Raw genomic sequence first — 25,537 nt, 5'->3', positions numbered from 1 at the left:
AAAATATTCAGTTCTTTATAGGTCAAAAGTAGTATATTATAATCAGTGCCAAATTTGATTGGGTGCCAATGCAATGTGGATAAGATAGAACTGATGTGGTCATATCTTCTGGTTCTAGTGAGGACTAGCTGCTGCATTCTGGACTAACTGGAGCTTGTTTTAAGCACCTACTTGAACATCCAGATAGTAAGGCATTACAATAGTCCAACCTAGAGGTAACAAAAGCATGAACTACTTTTTCTGCGTGTAATGACATTACATTTCTTATCTTAGCAATATTACTGAGATGAAAGAAGGCTATTCTAGTAATGTTATCTACATGACCTTCAAATGAATGACTGGAGTTAGAAGGAAGTTAATAAGCATCCAAGTTCTTTACATATTCCTCAACTTTATTAAGCTGGGGTATCTCATCTGACTTTGCTGAAACATACAACTGTGTGTCATCAGCATAACAGAGGAAACTAATACCATGTTTACGAATAATTTTGCCCAGAGGTATCATACATGAAAAAAGAGGAGTGGGCCTAAAACTAAACTTTGCGGCGCACCAAACTTTACCTTAGTATGCAAAGAGAAGTCACCATTTATATGGAACAAGAACTGATAGGGCCGTTCCCTTAACAGCAACAACATTTTCTAATCTATCAAGGAGAATAGTATGACCAATGGTGACAAAAGCTGCACTAAGTTAAAGCAACACAAGCAAGGAGACAACTATGATCAGAGGCCAGTAGTAGGTCATTTACCACTTTAAAAAGTGCTGTCTCTGTGCTATGATGAGGCCTAAATCCTGACTGATACATTTCATGAATGTTATTCCTATGTATGAGCATAGCAACTGCTGCGCTACAACCTTTTCTAGCATCTTGGAGATTAAGGGGAGGTTTGATATTGGCCTACTGTTGGGCAACTGATGGGGTCAAGGTCAGGTTTTTTTAATCAAGGGTGTGATAACTGCTAGTTTAAAAGATTTAGGTACATAGCCAATGCTATAGGAAGAATTGATTATTTTTAGAACAGGTTCAATTGCTTCTGGAAATATCGTTTTGGAGAAAAATGTAGTTAAGGGATCTAGTATACAAGTTGCTGATTTTGCTGAGGAAATTAGTGAAATTAGTTCAGTCTCTCAAATGAGAGTAAAACATTCTATTCGCTGACCTGTTATGAAAACATTATTATCTACAGGGTTAGTTATCAAATTGTCTGGTTTAAAATGAATAGTCTGAACTTTTCTGTCTGATGTTTTCAATTTTATCATTGAAAAAATTCATGAAGTCATCACTGCTACATATTGATGGTGTGCATGTTTCTGTGGTGGGCTTATTTCTAGTTTATTTTGCTACAGTATTAAATAAGAGTCTAGGATTATTTTTTGTTATTTTCTATTAGGGTGGAGAGATACATTGATCTAGCGGCACTAAGAGCTTTTCTATAGATCAGGAGCTCTCCCTCCATGCTGTTTGAAATACTACCAATTTAGTTTGATGCCATTTACGTTCTAATTTTCGAGTGGTCTGTTTTGAGGTGCATGTGTGATTATTATACCAGGGTGGTATTTTTTTCCCTCTATAATTATCTTTTGTTTAAGTGGAGCAACATTGTCTATCGTGTAGCGAAACATTGACTCTAAGCATTCAGTCGCCTGATCAAGTTCTGTGGGGTCAGACGGTGATCCAATCATAGTTGATAACTCTGGGAGATTATTAATAAAACTCTGTGCAGTAGCTGAAGTGTATGTACGTTTGACAAGGTAGCGTGGCAAGATGCATATATTATGACTAAGACACATTTTAAATGAGATGAGGTAATGATCTGTGATAGCTACAGACTGTGGATATGTGACTATATTTTCTATATTTACTCTGAATATTAGTATTAGATCAAGAGTGTGACCACCATTATGAGTAGGTCCTATTACGTTCTGATTAACTCACTGAATCTAGAATGGACACAACCACTGTTCTCAGAGGGTCTTCTGGATTATCAAAATGAACATTAAAGTCTCCAACAGTTAAAGCTTTGTCTAAAGAAACCACCAGGTTTGAGTTGAAATCCAGAAAATTCACAAAGGAGTTCAGCCTTGGCCTTGGCGGTCTGTAAATAATAATTAGTGGAATTGACTAGGTAGACTTATTTTTGTGGGTAGCGGAATTGACTGGGTAGACTTATTATTCGAGCATGTTGAATTTATGACTAGGTTTTTGTGTGATGACTAGATTATCATTATAAATAACTGAGACACCTCCTCCTCTACCAGTTAGACAAGGTTGATGTATATAATTGTATCCGGGAGGAGTAGGCTAACGTTAATGCTATATACTGATTTGGTTTAATCCATGTTTCTGTCAAACACAGCACATTAAACTACTGATCAGTAACAGTTTAATTAACAATAAGCGCTATAGATGTAAGAGATCTAATATTTAACGGTCCTAGCTTTGGTTCAAATGTGCTGGGTGTGCATTCAGTATGATTTAATTTTATGTTGATTAGATTACTAAAACAAACTTTCTGAGTATTTCTACATTTTTGTTTAGCTCAGGGAACAGACACAGTCTCAATATAGTGGAACCTAAGTGACGACTCAGTGCAGCTAGTAAATGGTCAGTTTAGCCTATTCGTCTGCTCCCTCCTTGGCTCTGGATTGTCACCAATTAACTAGGCCTGTTCTGAGACTATGTGCTATGCTGCAGGAAATAAGAGCAGCACCTTCCTGAGTGGGATGGATACCATTTACACACCTCTACAATGTTACTCTTAGTAACCTCTGATGGACAAAGGTGTATATCATTAGCTCCTACATGAATAACTATCTTTGAAAACCTATGCTTGCCTAAGACCGTAAGATTACCTGCTATGTCTGGTGCCCTGGCTCCTGGTATACACCTAACTAAAGCTTCTGGTGCCCCTAAAGGCCTAGCTAATTTCATGTGCCTTAAGATAGAGTCTCCTATAACTAGAGCTCTTTCAGGTTTGTTAGTGGGTGCTTCACTAAGTAGAGCAAACCTGTTAGACACGTGAGGTGGAGATAAGTGATGCTCCCTTGGGCGAACGTTAGCGTTAGCTTTGGCTTTGCGATCATGTCGCTGAGTCATCACCCATTTGCCCCGCTGTGAGGGCTCTAATGCTCTAATGGAGTTGGGGGATTGCTAAGTCCACCTAAGGCATCCAGACTTTCCCCTACACAAGGTACATTGCTCTCACTCTGATCGGATGGAAGCTGACTTCCACCCTGGTGTTATGTTAAGCAATCCAGCTAACATAGGCTCAGTATTGATCACTGCACTGTAGGAGCAGCGCGGGAACCAACTTGTCCATGCTAATGGTGTTTTGCGCCCACTACTCTGGAGTCAACAGAGTATGGGGAACACACAGTGGGAGGACCCAACCTGGCAAAGAAAGTGAAGGGCGAATTGCAGGAAACCCAACTCCAGGCCAAGTGCTTTGTATTAGGGGATCTAACCAACAAAGCAGATTCAGTAGCGATTCAGTAGTGTGTGGTACAATGAAGGAAAGCTACTTGACCATGTTAGCAGCATAGCCCCACAGTCCGGCCACTTGGTTAGAAAATAGCAGGTGGTGTAGAAAATACTATGAGCTAATAATGACAAGGAAGTACCCAACCTGGCATTGAGATAAACATAGAATAAAGGGAACTCCAGCCCCAGCTACCTTAGTAGGCACAGGGAGAAGGCAAGAGAGTCCATCTGAACCATGCTAGAAGCAAGTATGCACAAGCAAGTATGCACAAGTGAAGCACCCTAATCCTGGATGTCTGAAGAGATGCATATCCTCATTATAGCAGCTTAGTTGTGTCTGGGATGAATGTGCAACACTCCTTACCAATAATTGCAGTTCCCCATTTTTCTGTCATTTCACAAACTGCTGCGAATTCTGAAGATACACTATATTACCAAAAGTATTCGGTCACCCATCCAAATGATCAGAATCAGGTGTCCTAATCACTTGGCCTGGCCACAGGTGTATAAAATCAAGCACTTAGGCATGCAGACTGTTTTTACAAACATTTGTGAAAGAATGGGCCGCTCTCAGGAGCTCAGTGAATTCCAGCGTGGAACTGTCATAGGATGCCACCCGTGAAATTTCCTCGCTCCTAAATATTCCACAGTCAACTGTCAGCTTTATCATAACAAAATGGAAGAGTTTGGGAACAACAGCAACTCAGCCACGAAGTGGTAGGCCACGTAAACTGACGGAGAGGGGTCAGCGGATGCTGAAGCGCATAGTGCAAAGAGGTCGTCGACTTTCTTCACAGTCAATTGCTACAGAGCTCCAAACTTCACGTGACCTTCAGATTAGCCCAAGTACAGTACGCAGAGAGCTTCATGGAATGGGTTTCCATGGCCGAGCAGCTGCATCCAAGCCACACATCACCAAGTGCAATGCAAAGCGTCGGATGCAGTGGTGTAAAGCACGCCGCCACTGGACTCTAGAGCAGTGGAGACGCGTTCTGAATCACGCTTTTCCATCTGGCAATCTGATGGACGAGTCTGGGTTTGGAGGTTGCCAGGAGAACGGTACATTTCGGACTGCATTGTGCCGAGTGTGAAATTTGGTGGAGGAGGAATTATGGTGTGGGGTTGTTTTTCAGGAGTTGGGCTTGGCCCCTTAGTTCCAGTGAAAGGAACTTTGAATTCTTCAGGATACCAAAACATTTTGGACAATTCCATGCTCCCAACCTTGTGGGAACAGTTTGGAGCGGGCCCCTTCCTCTTCCAACATGACTGTGCACCAGAGCACAAAGCAAGGTCCATAAAGACATGGATGACAGAGTCTGGTGTGGATGAACTTGACTGGCCTGCACAGAGTCCTGACCTGAACCCGAAAGAACACCTTTGGGATGAATTAGAGCGGAGACTGAGAGCCAGGCCTTCTCGACCAACATCAGTGTGTGACCTCACCAATGCGCTATTGGAAGAATGGTCAAAAATTCCTATAAACACACTCCTCAACCTTGTGGACAGCCTTCCCAGAAGAGTTGAAGCTGTAATAGCTGCAAAAGGTGGACTGACATCATATTGAACCCTATGGGTTAGGAATGGGATGGCACTTAAGTTCATATGTGAGTCAAGGCAGGTGACCGAATACTTTTGGTAATATAGTGTAACTACACAAGGGACTTAGCAGTGTCATTACCAATATGCTCCATAGTATGAACAATTTTTCGAATCTCATCAAGGGCTACTGTTACACTTCAGAATGATCTTGGTTGCTCATACTATGAGTAAGAATAATAGGAGGAATAATAGGGATCTCATTGTCTCATGTCTATGTTAACTCTTGAGTAACTTTGTAATTTATCTTATCATTATTGTCTCTTCGAAAGCACTCACCACACTCAGAAATGTTACTGTATACTTTCACTTTCTGCATGCAAATGTAAAACTTAGAAAATACACAAATAATCCATCCATTTTCTGTACTGCTTATCCTACACAGGGTTGCAGGGGAGCCTATCCCAGGGAACTCAGGGCACGAGACACCCTGGGCGGGGTGCCAACCCATCCCAGGGCACAATCGCGCACACATTCACACACTCTGGACAATTTGGAAATGCCAATCGGCCTACAACGCATGTCTTTGGATTGGGGGAGGAAACCGGAGTACCCGGAGGAAACCCCAGAAGCATGGGAGAACATGCAAACTCCATGCACACAGGGCAGAGGCGGGATTCAAACCCCCAACCTCGGAGGTGCGAGGCAAACGAGCTGACCACTAAGTCACTGTGCCCCCCTACGCAAAGAATTGCACATAATATTGGATATTCTTCCATTAGAAACATTCAAAAACACCCTTATGTGATTATTCTAATAGAAACAACTTCTACAGGACTATGCAATATAAGTGTTTCTACACAACACCCTATAACTCTAAGACTACATGAAAAATAAGAATGGATTAAATGTTGTGATAGTGTTACTCAGTCTCTGAAAATTCTGAGTCCTCTTTCTTCTGGCCTGTTTATGACTTTGCGTGTAGAACAAGCATGCATAGGCCAATCAGGAAAGGTCACCAGTACTTCACCTGTTTGACTTGTTGTCTTGTTGCTTCTTCTTTTCAGCTGGTTCATCAACCAACTTCACTTGTGTGGCATGAATCCACCTTGGGTTCCCTTCAGTGACAAGGATAATCTGATACGGTCCCTCAAACTTTGGCTCTAATGGTGTTTGCAAGTGCTGTGGCTTGGTGACAAGAACCCACTGTCCTGGAACCAAGCTGTGACCACCAGGTCCAGGTGAAATCAAAGCATCAATCATTTGCTCACTGTTTGAATTGAGACTGTAAGTTGAGACCAGTACGTTAGCAATGCATCACTAGTCAAGTGGACATCAGCAGTATGCAAGTCACTCGTTCCTGGCAATGATATTGGTTGGCCAGTGTTGTTTTGTGGGTACTGCATAACACAATGTGAAATGCTTCTGGAGGTGATGCATTTTGGCCAGTCTCTCTTTGATGGTTCGGTTCATTCGCTCCGCCATTCCCAATTACTGAGGATGATTTCCATTCCACACCCATCATTTTGCACACTTCCTTGCAGACTCCTCCTGTAAAGTGTGACCCCTTGTCTGAGACTATGACCTCTGGTATGCTCCAATGAGGAATAATGTCTTTGACCAGCACTTTTGCAGTATGAGTAGCTGTGCCTCTTCTTGTTGGAAATGCTTCCACCCACCTTGTGAATATGTCAGCCATGACTAAGACTTCTGGGCAGCTGTGTATTTATGTCATGGTTATGTAGGCTGCTTTCAAATGCTGGAACGGGCCTGGAGGTACTGGAGTTTTTGTCCCAGGAGTTTTGGGTCTCCTCCTGGATTGTTTTTTTAGACAGATATCACACTGTCCAGTCACACTTTCAGCTTCTTTCCTGAATGCTAGGTTCCACCATGTAGACCATCTTTTCCACTCCAATGTGACCCTGAGAATGTATCTGTGTGGCCAACTTAAGAGGACCTGTCTGTACACAAAACAAATTTTGGGTTGTGCAGAGGTTCTTCCTTGAGCTATCTTTGCTCTTCTATCATCTGAACAATTTCGACACAGTTGTGATTGTCCTCTTCAGTCTGTGGTTCTGGTAACAATGTTGCTGGGTTCACAGGACATGCTTTCTCTTGCTAATGACAGATGACATCCCTGGAGCTTCTCTCAGAAGATGGTGGAGTGCCATGTGATAAACTGTGGGACTGTTGTGAAGACATTGAGGTAATCTCGTAAAGGTATACTGTTCTTCATTCATTGTGAATGACAGCCATGGCCGTACTTCCTCAGCCAATGGCACAGACCAGAAACCATTTGCCATTTCAATCACAGTAAACCACTGATGTTCTGGCTTGAGAACATTGAACAATGTCAGTGTTTGCTTGTCAGTGTGCTGATTTACAACATGGTAATTCACCATTAATCTCCATTTGCCTGAAGCTTTTTTCACTGGGAAAATGGAACTGTTAGACATGCAGTGTGTCTTTATCAGAATGCCTCTTTCTTCCAGCTGCTGAATGATGGGAAGAATTCCATCCATTGCTGTCTTCCTGAGGGAATTTTTTTTTTGTGTTAGGAGGAACCCAGCCTGTGAACGTCACTGGTTCCATTTGTAAGTTTCCACAATCATCTTTATCTGTGGATCAGATTGGATGATTTTCTAACTGTGACTTTTCCAATTGTCCCAGTTTAAAGACAACCTTGCCTTGTTTGAAGTCCAGGCTGCCTTTGAGTTATAGCAGAACATCCCGGCCTAAGCGTGGCTCTGTGACACCACCCATCCTGATGGATTGTGAAGTAATTTTTTGATTTTCCCCTCAATAAAGATGCAAGCAGGCACAAATTGGAGAAGAGGAATAGTTTTTATTGACACTTACTGTACATACACACAGGTCATATCTCTTCAATTTTCAGTCCTCAACTAACCACATACACATACCAAAGAGCTCTTTTCCAAAACATCTTAATAGGCTGCTAACCCAAGGTCAGCACACAGACAAAACTGTCTCCAAGGCCCTGCAAACACATTCCTGTTCACAATATATGATCAGTGAGAAGGTTTTCATTAGCAAATGAATCTTGACAAATCTTTACCATGCTCCAGTAAGTCTGACAATTACATACTATGTTGATAGTATCATAAGGCAAGAAGAGCTATAATGAAAAACCATAACTATTCTTCAATCCACACTGGAACACTGATGAATCTCGGCCCAAATGACAAGTTCATTGGTTCACTTTCTTGGAAAAAAAGATGTAATCTCCTTCTGCCCTAACAGCTTGATTTCTTCTTGCTGTTAGTGGAATTCTTGCCAGCTTTGTGGGAATGCATGTTAGCTCTTCTCTTGTGTCCAATAAAAAGTCAGGTTCTTTTTGTCCATTCACATTAGCGCACACATATAGGCCATCTGCTCAATAGTTACGTTTCCATTCAAAAAAGGTTCAGTGCATTGAAATATGTAGCTGATGGAAATGCAAATTATCGATAAAATTTCACAAATGTCAATGTAATCTTTTTTTGTTTAACTTCAGTGCATAAATACCATGTTGATACTTCAGATGCTGTGAAAAAATCATTTGAAAACAGTTTTTGTCAAGAAAAATGACATTCATGCAAAAATAATGTGTCATATGGCAGAATTTATAATAGATGGCCACAACAGATTAATGTAATCGCAGTAGCCATTTGTTGGGGGAAGAACAGGGATGTGCATGCCACAAAAAGTTTCCCCCACTACTCTGTGGGCAGGGTGCCAGCTTGAACAGGGTAATGGCAGTCCGCTTTTGGGTCGGGACCAGCGGTCGGTGGCAGCCTGCGATGGACGCAACATCAGAACCAATTAATTGGCAGAGCATCATAATTTGGTGCAGTAAATATGGGCTGTGACATTTTAAAATGTTGCAGCCAGAGACTTTCTGTGAAGTGTCTCTCCACTACCTCCCAGAACACCCTTTTGAGTGGTCTCTCCCAGACTCATGGGCTTCGTCGCATAAGAGCAGTTACTTGATATTTGATATGTTGTACAATTGCAATTATTTGTGAAATTAAAATGACAGTAAGCTGGCGAATTATAATTAATTGGATCAATACTCTCTCCATTTTACAAAGATTTGAGGACGTGTGGGATGAAAAAGGTACACAATTTGCGATATACACAAAATTATATATGGAAACAGCTCAAGAGCAGGCGTTTGTGAGCTTATAAGCATTGATAATTTGGTTGTGGTTCCATTCAGAAGAGCTTGTTTCAATGCTCCTGAATTGCCGTTGTCCATATTGTCAGCTCTGATTTTATTAGTGCCTATATAATTCAACAAAATTTCTTTGAAGTCTGCTTCATATATTGCAAATGATTTGTTTGCATTCTGAACACAGCTTATGATTTTCTCCCAGCAGCCATGGGCATTTGCTTGATTGGGAATTCACTCCTCTAGTGCAGCCCATGCAGCATCAGTTTTTTTTTTGTCTTCACCTATGGCTTCAGGCAAGGTTCTTGTGAGTGTAGCTTGTTCTCATGAGGTCATTAAAGCATTCAGAATCATCACTCCATCATATGGAGGTAGATTGTAGACCCCTTTGATTCAATATAGTTCATGCCATGTTTTCAACTCATCTTCTCTAGGATGTCTTGTGTCTTTGCTCCACTTATCAAAGTCAGCTGGCCCAGAAGCTTGATGTTAATGAATCATTGCTCCACCGCTGACCCTTGTTTTCAGAGGTCTCAGCTGCATCAATTCAACTCAATTAAATGTTATTTGTATAGCACTTTTAACAATGGACATTGTCACATAGCAGCTTATAAATATATAAATTCAGGATATAAATTGTAAAATTATAAATTTATCCCTAATGAGCAAACCAGAGGCGATGGTGGCAAGGAAAAACTCCAAGACACGGTATGAGGAAGAAACCTTGAGAGGAACCAGACTCACAAGGGAACCCATCCTCATCTGGGTGACAAAGGATAGTGCAATTATAAATAATTCTCTTCTATAACTGTACTACATGGTCAAAAAGTGCAATTGTGTAAAAAGGAAATTCATAGTTTTTACATGGCGTCTGTTTTGTTGAAGTTATCAACTGTTCACTGATGATGACTTGAGTCCAGAACTGTTCGTGGCAATTACAGTCCTAAAGCTATCATAGCAATTGTAGTCCTAATCCATTATAGCAAAACTGTTCATAATTGTTCATCAATTGCAGTCGAAAGCCATCTTTATGGTTTTAAGTGGTACCATCCACAGAAATCTCATGTATCTTTTGGCTGTCTGTGTGGGGCAATCCTCAGCAGCAGTGAGTGATTTCCACTTCCTCTTGTTCTGATTCACTGAAACTTTCACTCTCATCCATCTCTGGTCCAGAGTAATGTGCCATCTCAGACAGCAGGTTACAACCTTATTCTATTTTTACTTTTTCCCCAAGATTATTGCAGTTTGCCAGTTTTGCCTCTCCAGGGTGACTTTGGTGTGGCCTCACCTAAGAGTAAGGCAAGGCATTAGGACTGGCATAAGGAAAGGCACTCAGGAGAGTGGGGAGGCTCATAGAAGCAAAACCAATGTTTTCTGAATTTTGACTCAAGCTGTTGCCCAAGTTGCTGTTCCAAACTCACTTGGGACTTAAATTGGTTTTCAATTTGTAATTCCAAACTCACTTGGCACTTGAACTGGTGTTCTAGTTGTAATTCCAGGCTTGCTTTGGACTTGAGCTGTTGTTTAAAATGCTGTTCAAGGTTTGCATTTAACTCAGTTTCTACATAAACAGCCTTCTCAGTGCCCTCGTGCATGCTCCTCTCATTTTTGCCATCACTCAAAGCAGACAAACGGCCTTCGTCATCTTTGATTCTTTTGTCCATCTCAGACTTTGTCTGTATGTCTTTGTGTCAGCATATATCCGATAGAACTACCATTGCTCTCTTGATCTTTTTCTGCTTATTGCCAGTGGCTTTTGTTTATCGTATGTATTCTTGATTTCCTCCATGTTCCATAATTATTTTCTAGCTATGACAGCTCCTCTTTAGCTCACATCAACTGAGTTGCATCTTTGATAATGTTATTTATCCTAATTAGCATTAGGATTTTCTTCTGCCATATCTCTTATTCAGGTAGCCAGTTCACACACGTTCACAGAGCTACCTCACACACCTCAGACGTCTTCACTCACACACAGTTGAAACATAAAACAGAACAGAGACATAGACATAAACATGTCAACACACTTTTTATACACCTGCAGAAATTCACTTTCAAGGCCTTTCTGTTGTAGAAGCACCCCAGCAATATCTGGGCAAAAGCATGAGTGTAACGTAGGGGGGTCGACAACGGAGTTGGGGATCCAAATGCAAGGCTTTATTTACTAGCGTGGTCAAAACAGGCAGGGTCGAGCACCAGCAAACAGTATAATCCAAGGCAGAAGCAAAAGAGTAATCCAGAACACAGGCAATGGTCAGGGCAGGCAGCAAACAATCAAAAACATGGAAAACAGTCCAAGGGTCAAAAACACAGGTGAACTAGGAAACACAAACTCGGAAACTCGGAAACTATAACAATCACAAACACAAAACAACAATCAGCAACCTAGGAGCATGGGTGAGCAACTTTTATATAGAACAGGGAGAACACATGACAAAACCAACCAGTGAAAACATGACACATGAAACAAAGGAACCAATCAGAACATGACACACAAACAAGGGTAGCACATGACACAGGTGGGGCAAGGAACACATGGGAAATGGAGCCCTGAGGACAATGGCAAGAGTCCGGGGTGGAGTGCCCTCTAGTGGAGTTCGTGGGCACTCCAGCTGGTGATCGTAACAATGAGTAAACTGACTGTTTTTGTTAATAAGCCGAATAGAGCCTTGTATAGCTCAACTCAATAAATATGAAGGTTCTTCTGTCAAGTCAAGGGGTTTGTAATGCAATGTGCTTTATTGTCTGCAAGCACTTCCTCCCTTTCCCCAGAGATGTTGATAAAATCAGATAGGTACTCTCATTGCTCACTTGAACAGCACTCACCTGGGTAACCACTAAGTTTGACCAAACAATGCTATATCAAACCATCACAAATTAAAGAAGGAGTTTTGTGAGTTTTTGTGCTTGCATCTGAGGTATTTGATCACCCTATATTTGCAAAAGACTGAGGGGAGACGCTACTAGCACTTTAACAAGGAAAACACTCTCGCTGCAAAAACCATGTGGAATGAACAGGCTCTAAAATCTGTTTTCCACCAGGGTCTCACTGAGGTGCTTCCAAACTGAGCTTGCATGTCATGACAACACTCCCTTTCACACAGATCTTTCAACTAACCATCCATACCGATAACCTGATTAGAGTATGACAGCCAAGCGCCTCATCCAGAACACCATCAGAACACGTCCACAGAACCAGTTTCATCTGAAGTCACACAAGAAATGGGAACCCATGGAAGTAAGACATGTCAGTCTCTTGTATGAGAAAAATGTGCCACAGACAAGGGGGGCTGTGCTTATATTAGGCTAGACCTGGCCGAGGACTTCAGCAAAACTGCCAAAGCTGCCAAACTACCTCCTCACCATCATTGGGACTGTGCTATTGACCTCCTGTCCAGTTCCTCTCCCTGCAGAAGCAGAGCATATTCCCCCCAGAAGCAGAGAATACCCCCTCTCCATTCCAAACTAAAAAAGCCAAAGCCTTGAATCCAAAGACATGGAGAGGTACATCAGGGAAGCACTTGAACAGGGGTACATCTGTCCTTCAACTTCTCCCTCAGCAGCAAGTTTCTTCTTTGTGGAGAAAAAAGATGGAGGCCTTCAGCTGTGCATAGATTACCAGGTCCTGAATTCCATCACCAGTAAGTACAGATATCCTCTCTCTTGTACCATCAACCCTGGAACATGTAAGAGGAGTGAAGATTTTTGAAGTTCTTCCGCATCAAAGGGTTTGATAAATGTAGAACTGCATTCATCATGATGTCAGGCCACTATGAATATTTTATCATGCAATATGGGCTAGTGTAGAACTTGGTGTGTGAGGGTGAATTCCACCTGAATCGGGAGGCAGGTGGAATTTTAGCAGAGCTCCGGGCTAGCTTTTATTCAGTCCATGCTTTTCAGCACACTTTCAAAAAAAAGGGTCCATCACGGACTTGTGTCTTTCGCTCCGTCCAGTTCAAGTTCACACTGCTTGGCATGTATATAAGTGTGTGTGTGTGTGTGTGTGTGCATACATGCGTGTCTCGCATACTCCGCTAGCTATAGCACACACACTCTTTCTCTCTTGCCGGTTACGGGGGTCACTGAAAGCACAAAGTAATAGAAATAAGAAGATTGTTGATAATAAGATACAGATGAGAATCATCATATGTCACCTGCCAGTTCAACCTGCCTCCTCTCTGTCTGCATTTGACTCTTAGCCATGTCCCTGCTGCCACACACCCCCACCACCCAATTCAGGCCAGGGAGCCATCTACAGCTGACTCCCCCTCCTGGCATGAGAGGTAATCCGCCACCACCATCTGTGCTCCCGGCCTGTGGACCACCTAGAATTAAATGGCTGAAGTGCCGGGTACCAACGAATGATCCACACATTGGTATCCTTTATGCTGAACAAAAGGGAGAGTAAAGTCAGGAGAATGCAACAGCGGGCCCCCGCACAAAACTGCTTTTACCTGGCAGAAAGCCCGCTCACACGGCTCCGTTCACTGGACCGGATCCGGCACACCAAAGTGGAAGCCCAGATACCATACTTCCACCCATCCAATTGCACACTTCTTTGGGTTTGCTGTGATTTCTGCACTTCTCACAGATTTCAGAACAGCTCTTAGATGTTGTAAATGCTGCTGCCAAAATGATTATAAATGATAAGAATGATTAGAAATGATTGTCATCTAAATACACAGTGGCATATGCATTGTGTGGGCAGAGTATTTAACCCATGAGATGTTGAAACATTGCTGGGGCTTCAGACAAACCAAATGGAAGGGTTACAAATTGGTGTAACCCAATCAGAGTGGAAAAGGCCGTATTTTCTCGAGATATTGGAGGCCAGAGAATCTGCCAGTACCCTTTGGTTAAGTCCACTGTTGAATAATAGAGTGCCACGCTTACCTGATCAAGCGGTTCATCAATGCGAGGCATTGGGTATGCATCAAATTTAGACACAGCATTGACTTTTCTGAAGTCCACACAAAAACAGACTGACCATTCGGCCTTGGGCACCAAGACCACTGGCTACTCCAATCACTGTGGGACACTTCAATTGCTCCCATGCCTAGCATAGCCTTGAGTTCATTCCGAACCACATTTTCAGGAAACTGGTATGGATGGCTGCGTACAACCAAACCTGGAGGAGCCTCAGTGTGGTACTCTATGAGGTCTGTGCAACCAGGTTGAGGTGAAAACACATCAGAAAATTCCCTTTGCAACCTGCCAACCTGTGCTCTCTGGGATGGAGAGAGGTGGTCTCCACAGGGGACTGAGATGAATTGGGCCACACTTTTTAGACTTCCCTCAGGTCCCAGCTCCTCCCTCTCTGGAACCACCATCGCCAGAGCCACAGGAACTGCCTCTGTCCACGGTTTCATGAGGTTGAGGTCTCATATTTGAAGTGCATCGTCTTTATCCGTTCTCGGGTCCAGAACATACTGAATTTAATTTTTGCTGTTAGAAGGTTCCTCCTCACAATTTTCTCTGATGGCGTCTAAGATGCCACCAAGCTTGCGCACGTACAGTAATTCAAATGGAGAGAACCCTATGGAGGCTTGCGGGACCTCTCATACTGCAAATAACATGAGCTTGAACCACTTATCCCAGTTTTGTGCATCCTTGTGAACGAACTTAGGAGTCATGTTTTTTTAACATCTGATTAAACCGCTCTACCAGGCCATCTGTTTCCAGATGGTAAACACTGGTGCGAATAGATTTAATCCCTAATAATTTGTAAAGTTTGCGTAGTTTCCGTGATATAAACGTAGTGCCCTGGTCACTCAGAATCTCTTTTGGGATCCTGACTCAGGAGATTACACAGAAGAGTGTGTCCGCAACACTGCATGCTGAGATGTTGCACAGAGGCACTGCTTCCGGATATTGCATTGCATAATCCATCAGTATTAACACAAAGCAATATCCTCACATGCTAATGGCCCGATGAGGTCCATGCCAATTCTTTTGAAGAATGCCTGGCCAATAAAAATGAACCATTAAACAATTGAGTGCTTTATCCTGCCTAGATGCCCTGCTATGTGATTATAATGAACCACCATTTCCCAACGGCTCTTTGGTACCAACAATTGGATCATTTCTTCAAGTGTCACGTGTCCAGTGTCACTCAATATAAGCTTTACGCTGTCTTTAATAACTAAAAAGTAGGGGTAGGTGAGTGCAAGTTCTGGCTGGCTTATTTGACCATTGATTATTTTCACTTGGTCAGAGGCATGGCAAAGAGACTCTTCACATGCCTTCCAAGGGGAAATCCCCAAGGGGAGCCGTCCCCCCTCCAAGTCGTCATGACGCAGCCATGGCCTCAGCATCTCCTCCCCGGCCAGAGCTGCACACACCCCACACTTGGCTACGCTGTGGCAGGAGCCATCCACCATCATAATTTCTGACATCTTCTTAAACCTCAGCCAATTTGTTCCCAAAATAAGTGGATGAGTGAGGCATGGACTAACTGCCACCCCCACATTAGACGTTTGGCCACAGAAATTTATTAATACAGGCACCAGCTAATATTCATGATATCCCCATGCATATCCCCATGCACACACCTCACCTTCACCAAATGTGCACTTCCCAAAGCCTTGCATTAAATCAGGCTTGGTGGACTGAGGTCTGATTACACACCGAGTCCACCACGGCCTGATGTGTATTCCCTTGTATACTCATCGGTATGTGGTATGTTCCTGCTCAATCAGGGGAGGCCTGAGGTGCATCAGGGATCCGCAGTGTCCTGCCTACATGTGGGAAACACTGATCCCAGAAATATTAGGCTTCCCTGCAGTGCCAACGCACCCACTCGGGCTTTGCCCCAGCTCTCCAGCTCTGGTGGGCACGGGATGTTCCCCATGTGGAGAGAGAGACAGAACATGGGGAGAAGTTATAGAGGCAGGGGAGAAAAAGTGAGGTGGAAACCAGGTGTCTGTTTTGGTGCACTGGCACCTCTGTTCTGGGGAGCTGGAACCGGGGAATAAGAGGAGAGAGAAGAGAGAGAGTGAGAGAGACTAGGGACACCTCGACTAGGAACCGGATGCACAGCTTCGTCCAGGGATGCAACCAGGTGGCACTGGACCCACGCCACTGTTCCTTTCAGGATTTCAGTGGCAAATTGATCCAGTACCAGCAGCTCAATGATCTGTTCCGCATCCCTCTCCTCTGCCATCAACCATCAGCGACAGGAGTCCTGCAGCTGCTGCATGTCCGTTAAGGGGCGGCTGACCTTGAGGAGCTGCAGCGTCCAGAAGCATTGAGGTTGCTCCTCCTGACATGCTGTCTGGCTGACGTGCTGCAGGACCGCCCTCTTTCAGTGTTCCAGCCATTTGTGAATGAGAGTCTAAGAAGTCCTGAATCAGTTTATTATTTTGTACATCAGTTTGTTATTTTGTACAGTTGGATGCTGTGACATCTGGCCACAACTCTGAACCATGAAAGAACTACAAAGATTCCTGAGGTTCACCAATTTCTATTTATGCATAGGTTAAGCTTCTTGGCTGCCCCTTTAACATCCCTCCCTAAAGTGAAGCTAAAAACTCGCAAGTGGACAGAGGAAGCCATCTGCACCTTCAAAAGTTTAAAGAAACATTTCACAAGTATTCCCATCCTTCACCACCCAGACCCCCTCACTCCCATTCATGGTCAAAGTGGATGCTTCCAAGAGTGGTATTGGGGCAATATTAAGCAATATTATGATGGTGGAAATTGAAAACTGCTGACGATCAAAGCTGCACTGGGGGAATGGCGACATGGGCTGGAGGGGGCTGAATAGCCCCCTATTGCTCCTGTGATCTGTAATATCTTCACAGATCACAGGAACTTAGAATATATCAAATCATCCAAAAGTTTGAATCCCTGTCAAGCCAGATGAGCCCTGTTTTTTATGCTTCAAATTTATTCTAACCAATAAACCTAGATCTAAAAACCCTAAAGCTGATTCCTTGTCTCACTTCCATGAGGGCACAAAAGCAGAAAGTCTCCTCAATGCATTGTCACTCCAAGCAGCTGGCTGATCATGGATGACAACAAGAGGACACAATGAGGACCCATTCCCACCAGAATACTTATGTGCCTCAGAACATATGAGAGATTGCTGTCCAGTTCTGGACATCCTGGCATTCAATATACTAGAAGGTTAGTTCAAAACAAGTTCTGGTGGTGGTCCATAGCAAAAGACATCACAAAGTTTGTCAAAGCTTGTACTCTCTGTGCACAATCTCACACCACAAGACAACTACACATAGTCCTCCTGGAACCTCTACCTATCCCATGCGCACACATCACAGTAGATTTCATCTGATGTCTCCCAAAGTAATAATACAATCTAACAATCAATCAATCAATCAGTTCTCTAACGTCTGCCGTTTGATTCCTTTACCCAAGCTTCCCACAGCCATAGAGACAGCTGAACTAATCTTCAAGGAAGTATTCAGACATTATGGTATCCCAGAGGACATTCTATCAATTTAAAAATCAATGTCAATCTTTCCTCAGAGTACCATCTGTAATCCACCAGCCAGGTGGAAAGCCTAAATAAGAAAATCAGGAGGTTCTGTGAACCTACTGTAGCAACAACCAACACAATTGGAGCTGCTATTTCCCATGTGCCAGGTATGCACAGAATGTACTAATGCACTGATCCACAGGACACATTCTATTTCAGTGTGTGCTCGGTTACCAAACACCATTTTTTCCATGGTCTAGAGAACCCTCAGAAGTCCCAGCAATCAAGGCGTGGACAAGAAGCAGCAAGTAAATCTAGGAAACAATGCACGTTATAAAATATCACCACCTTCATCCACAACTACAACCTGGACAAATGGTCTGGCTCTCTACTCGAGACCTGAATCTATCACATCCACACAGGGCATTTCACTCTGATCCAAATTCTAGGAGCACTTCTTCAGTTGTCATGCTCACTTTATGGTCCTCAGAATATATAAAGCACATGGAAACTCATGCGGATTGTGAAACCTCGCTATTTGTTACTATTCATGTAAGTTCTGAGCCATTATTCAGTATTCTTCCTTGATGTTTGTGTATGACCATTGCATATTCCCCTGTTTTTCCCCTGGCCAAGTGCATTTACTAATTTAGGTCCTTTCCTGGCATTATTTGGCATACAAGTTAATATACCATACAGGCTAAGATTATGCAACGATGCATTGAAAAAAACACAAGGTGATTCCAGGAGAACCACCTGGATGCTGGGTGTTCCAGGTGAAACAGACAACTGCATATTTCTTCACATGACTGTGCCCAAAGAATTTAATGCACTTTTAGACTAATCAAGGTAAAAATCATTTGTCACTCGCAAAACCAGCAGTTCGTTTTCAATAGTTGTCAAAGATCAAAGTGGGAAAGATCATTCAACTTGATAAAATACTATATAGCAAAAATGGTAAGGATGTACTTGGGTGTTGTTTAGCTAGACAGTTTAAAACTTTGTGTCACTCATTGGCTGCACACAGGGGACAGACTGTTTTCACTTAAACTAGTCAAAACTTTGAATCATGCAAAACAGTGATTCCAGAGTGGAATCTGGAATTGACACTAAGCAGCTTCTGCAAATTGACATATGATTTAATGGAAGATGCAGACATATTGTTGTATTTACTTACAACAGTTTTTTACTGGCCAGATGAGTAGATGAATTGCATGCATTATCAGGTTTATGTTTATGTCTATGTCTTATTTTAGGTCTTTAGGTATGGCTTTTGGGAAGCATCATAGAAGGGATCTGCTGTTTATAGACAAATTAGCCCATTGGGCAAAGGAAGTTATTACACTAGCATACTTGGAAGCAGGTGAAGAAGGGCAATTTTTCCAGGTTTCTGTCAGGAATACTATGGCTACCTTCTGAGTGGCACTAAGAGAAATAGGTATGCCTACATCAAATATACTGTACTATGCAAAATTCTTAGGCACCCTATTTTTTTTAGTACAAATTTCTACATTATCAAGTCAGTACAAAAACATTTTAGATTTCCAAACATTAGTTTTTCACCACAAAATTAAATGTTACAGAAAAAATGTTTGCATGTCAGTAAAGAAAGCACCATATTAAGAGACCACTTGTCAGACAAAAAAACATAATGAAGGCTGCTGGGTTATGCATGCAAAAATTTGAAGCAAGTGCGACAGTCAAAGTGTCCAGAAAAACGTTCTGCAAAATGCTTAATAAAGTTGATTTCCTTATAAAACTGCACAAACTATACCTGAGACTAATTTTTTAAAGTGCTTATTTTAAGTTTCATTCATTACTGTTTACTGCTCTTTATAGTATTTAATGTAGAAACATTTAGTTTCATTATTTTTGAAGGCATCATTGCTCTACAGCATTTCTTTGCATGTGCCTAAGACTTTTGCACAGTACTGTACAGACTGAATGTTGCTTTGTCAGAACCCATGTGCTCTGTGGTGATTCTTACCCTCAGTAGAATACAGAATTAAGACTCTGAGTGATTCTTGTCCTCAAAAGAGTACTAAAACAGCATCTGAATAATTTTCCCTGTCAGTAGGGAGTAGTATCATAATGTTGAAACTGTTATTCTTATCTTCAGTAAAGAATAGTTGCATGCTTAGGAGAAAATAGAAAAAACAGGGCTGCTGGAAAAAGAAGTCATTTTTTATTCACAAATTATAACAACAAATAGCAATTTGGAGATCATCGCTTCATTCAACTCTTGAACCAGACATAATGTGAAACTTTGTGGCAAGCTTTCTATATCTATCTAATGTGAGTAAGCAAGCTATCTATGTTTCTAAGCAGTCATGTCTTTCCCAAACCAAGAAACTGTTATTTACATTTGACAACAATGTCAATCTAATAATATTTTTTCAGTTTTACTTTAGGTCTTGGGATTGTTACATTTCAAAAACATCAGAAAAGTTTGGTGGAGACACAATCAGAATCTACTATAAAGCTGGTACACTCGTGGTCCTTCTGCGAGTCAAACTGGGGCCCTTTAAGTGGCATTTCATTATAATGACTCAATATGGACTCAGTTCTTTTGAGGATAATAATGTATTCTCTTAAGGAGAATGGAATGACGATTTGTGGACAAGTCTCAGCGTGTTGGGGTCACAAATCCAACATTGCTCTCTTCTCACTCTCTTCTTGTGCAAAGCCACGAGCAGCTCTTAGGAATGTATTGTCTACCGCTAATTCAGCGTGCTCCTCATACACTTCAAAATGACCTTGACTGCTAAACACTATGAACAAGAGAACAATTAGGGATCTCATTGAAATGTCAAATATGATGACTCTTAATTAAATATGTGATTTATCTTACCGTTTATAGTTTCTCCAACAGCACTCACCACACTCAACAGTGTCAGTGTACACCTACAGGTCTTCTCTTCCTGTATCTTTTTAAACTCAGAAAGTGCACAATTAATAACACATAAACACTCAAATTAAAACAACAGTTATAAGCGATATAATGGATTAGCATAACATCTAAGACTACATGAATAATGTGGATTATATGTTGTGATAGTGTTACTCAGTCCCTAGAAACACTGTGAATCTTCTTTCTTCTGGCCTGTTTATGACTTTACGTGATGTAGAACAAGCATGCGTAGGCCAATCAGGGATAGGTCACCAGTACTTCACCTGATAGACTTGCCGTCTTGTTGGAAATGCTTCTTGAGAATTTGTCCAGAATGACTAAGACTTTGGAGTAGCCGTGTGACTTTGGCATGGTTATATAGTCAACTTGCAAATGTCAGAAAGGGCATGGAGGTGCTGGAGTTTTCATCCCAGGAGTTTTTGTTCTTCCCTCTAGGTTGATTTTTAGACAGATGACATACCTTCCAGTCACACTCCAGGCTGCTTTCCTGAACCCTGGGTTCCACCATGTGGTTCTGAATCTGTAGACCATCTTTTCCACTTCAGTGTGACCCAGAGAATGTATCTGTGTAGCCAGATATGGTAGCCAGATAACTTTGCAGGAGCATCCAGGACCATTTCTCCTCTTGACTACTTCCTTCTTGTAGTTCTTTGATGTCAGTCAAAGTTCGTGCTTGTAGAGCTTTCAGGTTTGTTTTTGTCTCAGTCATTTGATCATCTGCCGCTTTATTAACCCCTTCCTTGGCGGCTAACTTTGCGGCCCCGTCTGCTAGCACATTTCCTTTTGCTTCTTCCATGTTTTGTTTCATGTGTGCTTTGACTTTAATGATGGACACTTCTTTTGCTAGATCCATTATGATGGTCAGTGCTGCCTCTACAGCCTGTCGTGTGGCTTGAATTGCTCTTAGACATGGCCCCATCCTTGTGTCACTTCATCCAGCTTTGCTCAAGAGTACAAGACTGGCCTGTTCATCTCTCCATGTTCTTGGGTCAAGACAGCTGTCATGTACCCATCATACAGGACAAAGGGTCGATTGGTGTCTGGAATTCGAAGGGCTTGTGCTTGGCACAATGCTTGCTTGAGGTTCTTAAATGCTTCCATTTGCTCATTGTTCAACTGTAACTTTTCTTTGGAGTCTTTTCTTCCCTTCAGCATGTCATTCAGTGGTTGGGCCACGATTGTGTATGAATCAACCCATGCTCTAAATTACAAAGTCCAAGGAATTATCATATCTCATGAACTGTAGTGGGTGGTTTGGCTTCACAGGTTGCCTTTGTTTGATCAACAGTCATATGTTGTTTCCCTTGTTCCATTTTTCCCTTTTCTCCAAGATTATTGCAGTTCACCATTTTCATCTCTAGAGGGTCTGAACTCATCTCAGAGAAGGAGGGGCACTGGGTGGTGCACTGGGAGAGCGGGGATGCTCGCAAAAGTGACACCAGTGCTTTTCAGCTTTTTCTTTGTTTTCTTTGACAATTTCTGCTCCAACTTGGCCACTCTATTATTTAACCCCAAAAGCGGTTGATCTGAACTCACTTTCACATCAAGCTGTTTTATGAGGCTTTAACCTGATTTCTGCATAAACAGCCTTCACAGGGCCCTCTCCCATGTTCCTCTCATTTCTGACAATCACCACTCAATGCAGACAAGCGACCTTCATAATCTTTGAATCTTCTTTCCGTTTCAGAATGTGCACCTGCGAATATGCGACAAAACCACCGTGGCTTTAATTCTCTCATATGCATTCTTGATTTCCTCCCTGTTCCACAAAGATTTACAAGCTGTGCCACATTTAAAAAATTTTTTTTTATTTAACATATCAGCTCAGCTGCACTCTCCATAATGTCACAGAGTTCACTTGCCATATCAGGATTTTCTTCTGCCATGACTCTTAGTCACTTGGTCAATTCACAATAGTTCACAATTCTCACCTTAGACGTCCTCACTCACACACAGTTGAAACATAAAACAGAACAGAGATGTAGACATCAAACGTAGACAGAAACATTCAGATTAGCATCCTCTCTGTCTGACATGGTGGTCAGTAACAGAGAAGCACCTCAGGGGACTGTCCTGTCTCCATTTTTGTTCACTTTGTACACCTCAGACTTTCAGTACAACTCTGAATCATGCCACCTGCAGAAGTTTTCTGACGACTCTGCAGTGGTGGGGTGTATTAGTGATGGACAGGAGTCGGAGTACAGGGGACTACTGGATAACTTTGTGGACTGGTGCACTAAGAATGACCTACTCCTAAATGTGACAAAGACCAAGGAGATGGTGGTGGACTTTAGGAGGACTAAAATTTTGATTAAGCCCATAACCATCATGGGTGAGGAAGTTGGAAATGTTAATAACTACAAGTATTTGTGTGTACACTTAAATGACAGACTGGACTGGAGGACCAACACTGATGCTGTGTACAAGAAGGGAATAAGCAGACTCAACTTTCTGAGGAAGCTCAGATCTTTCAATGTATGCAACAAGATGCTGGAGTTCTTCTACCAGTCTGTGGTGGCGAGTGCCATTTACTGTGCTGTGGTCTGCTGGGGGGGGCAGCATCAGTGCCAGGGATACCAGCAGGATTAACAAGCTTATTCGCAAGGAGTCAGTGAGGAACAGGAGGTCACTATACAAACTGCTCTCCATCATAGACAATCCATCTCACCCACTCTACAACACACTACGGAGACACTACACTAGACAGCGGAGCTCATTCTCCAAAACACTCATTCAAATTCGTTGTCGCAGAGAACGTTACAGGAGTTAACTTACCATTCGCAATAACATTGTACAACAGCTCACCTGTGTGTGACAGATGATTTCATCTTTCAAGATTCAAGATTCAAAGATTCAAGATTCAAAGCGTTTATTGTCATGTGCACAGTGAGGAAACCAAGTTTCCCTGCACAATGAAATTCTTTCTTTGCTGTCCACATTGAATGCCAAGATAAATGCAAACTATTTTAAAAATTTTTTAAAAAATAAATAAAAACAGACATACACATACATACAAACAAAGTGTAGCTATGTTGCAGAAGTAGAAATATAGATTGTGTATATAGAAATATAGACTATGTACATCTGTATGTGTGTGTGCAATGTTAACTTGTGCAAAACAGTAGTACAGTAACGTGCAATATTGACTTGTGCAAAACAATATTACAGTACATGTAGTAACAGTAATGTGTTCACATGTAGCAGTCATATGAAGTATATCTCTATGTGCAATATTGACTTATGTACAAAACAATAACACTAACAAATACAAAAACAATAGTACAGTAGCCTGTAGCAAATTGAGTGCAACTACACAATAACAATAGCAGCTGTCACATTTAACAATATGCAAATCAAAATGAAGCTACTTGATAAGAAATAGCAGCAGTAACATTTACAAATGTGCAAATTGAGCTGTAGCAGTTCAGTCCACTTATTCTATGAGATATGTGAGACTAGTTTGTGTCCTTAAGGATGGACGCAGCTCTCCTGTGGACTCTGCAGTGGTAAATAGTCTGCAGAGAGGGCAGTGGAGTCCTGATGATCTTCTCAGCAGTCTTTACCACTCTCTGCAGTCTTTACCACTCTCTGCAGACATTTGCGATCCCTCATTGTAGTGCTGCCATACCACACAGTGATGCAGCTGGTCAAGACCATCTCAACAACACAGCTGTAGAAGTTGTTGAGGATCTTAGGTGGTCTTAGGTGAATCTTGTTCACATTACACTACTACAAGAAAGCTATCATTTAGAAAGCTGTCATTATATTCTACATTCTCAAGGTTCTTCATATTCATTATTCACTGCCAGTTTTCACAAGTGTACTTATGTAAATACTGATGTAAATCTGGTTAAATCTACAACTGTGTTCCATATCTGCACTACTACATTTAATTTAACTTATTATATTTTATATTTTATATTTTGTACGTGTTGTATCTTGCTACTGACCATGCTGCTGTAACACAAGAATTTCCCTCAAGGGGTCAATAAAGTCTGTCTATCTATCTATCTATCTATCTATCTATCTATCTATCTATCTATCTATCTATCTATCTGTCTATCTGTCTATCTATCTATCCCATTCTACCCATCTATCGTGCACATATATCATCCAATATATGTCTTTTGCAGTGTCACTTGCAATCACAGCTCTCTCCACATCACACCAATTCAACATTCAGCAATCCAACATTCGCCACTACCGAATCCAGATTCATTCACTGAATCTTCACCAGGAAAGCGTTCTCATTTAAGATTTTTCCAATGCACACAGTATAACATCCACCCAAAACTTGCTTGCAAACTTTACTTGGCTTTACTTCACGTCACAGGTTACTCTGATATGGCCTGAGGCATTAAATGTTCGACAGCAGGAAATAAGGAGGATTGACGTCTTACCTCCGTAATGTGCGTACTTTGTTGTTTCATGTTGAAAAACACTCACTGGATCTGAGTCATATCCTGCCGACAACGCCACTTGTTGGACTGTGATTTTCTGATCTTCTTTTTAATAAAGATGCAAGCAGGCACAAAACCGAAGCTTCATGTACATACACAGGTGTTGTCCCTCCAAGGTTCATTCCTCAGCCAGGTGTTGTCCCTTCAATGTTCAGTCCTCAACTCACTTCCCTACATACAAAAGCCCTTTCTTAAAACATCTTACCCAGGCTGCTCACCCAAGGTCAGCACACATATAACGCACACAGATAAAACTGTCTCCTAGGCCCTTGAGAACACATGCTCTGTGAGGAGGTTGTCATTAACACATGAATCTTGAGAAGTGATTAACATGCTCCAGTAAGTCTGAAAATTACATACCATGCTGTTAATATGAACAGTATGAAGAGCTATAATGAAAAACCGTAACTATTCTTCAGTAACATATGTATGTGGTTCTATCTTTGTATTTATGTGGTTCTACAATTGAGTGGGGGACCACCAGGGCCACCTGTGACACTCTGGTTGATGAGAATGGCCAGAAGATGAGCTTGATAT

General features: G+C 42.0%; 1 protein-coding gene across 13 annotated transcripts in view; it reads left to right on the top strand.

The window, feature by feature from the left end:
- Positions 1-25,537, top strand: part of znf512b (zinc finger protein 512B) — a 163,535-nt gene that overhangs the window by 20,021 nt on the left and 117,977 nt on the right. Inside the window, exons 2-3 of one of the 13 annotated variants that reach the window (XM_053240796.1) lie at positions 5,464-5,716; positions 6,086-6,259. The exons of 11 other annotated variants lie outside the window; for them this stretch is intronic. The gene's annotated coding sequence lies outside the window, so the exon portion shown is untranslated. The remainder of the gene's footprint in view (positions 1-5,463; positions 5,717-6,085; positions 6,260-25,537) is intronic. One more of the 13 variants, XM_053240797.1, reaches the window with a different exon arrangement.

Source organism: Pangasianodon hypophthalmus, chromosome 16 (assembly GCF_027358585.1).
Source record: "Pangasianodon hypophthalmus isolate fPanHyp1 chromosome 16, fPanHyp1.pri, whole genome shotgun sequence".
NCBI classification, from domain to species: Eukaryota; Metazoa; Chordata; class Actinopteri; order Siluriformes; family Pangasiidae; genus Pangasianodon; species Pangasianodon hypophthalmus.
This window is presented reverse-complemented; position numbering and strand designations above follow the sequence as displayed.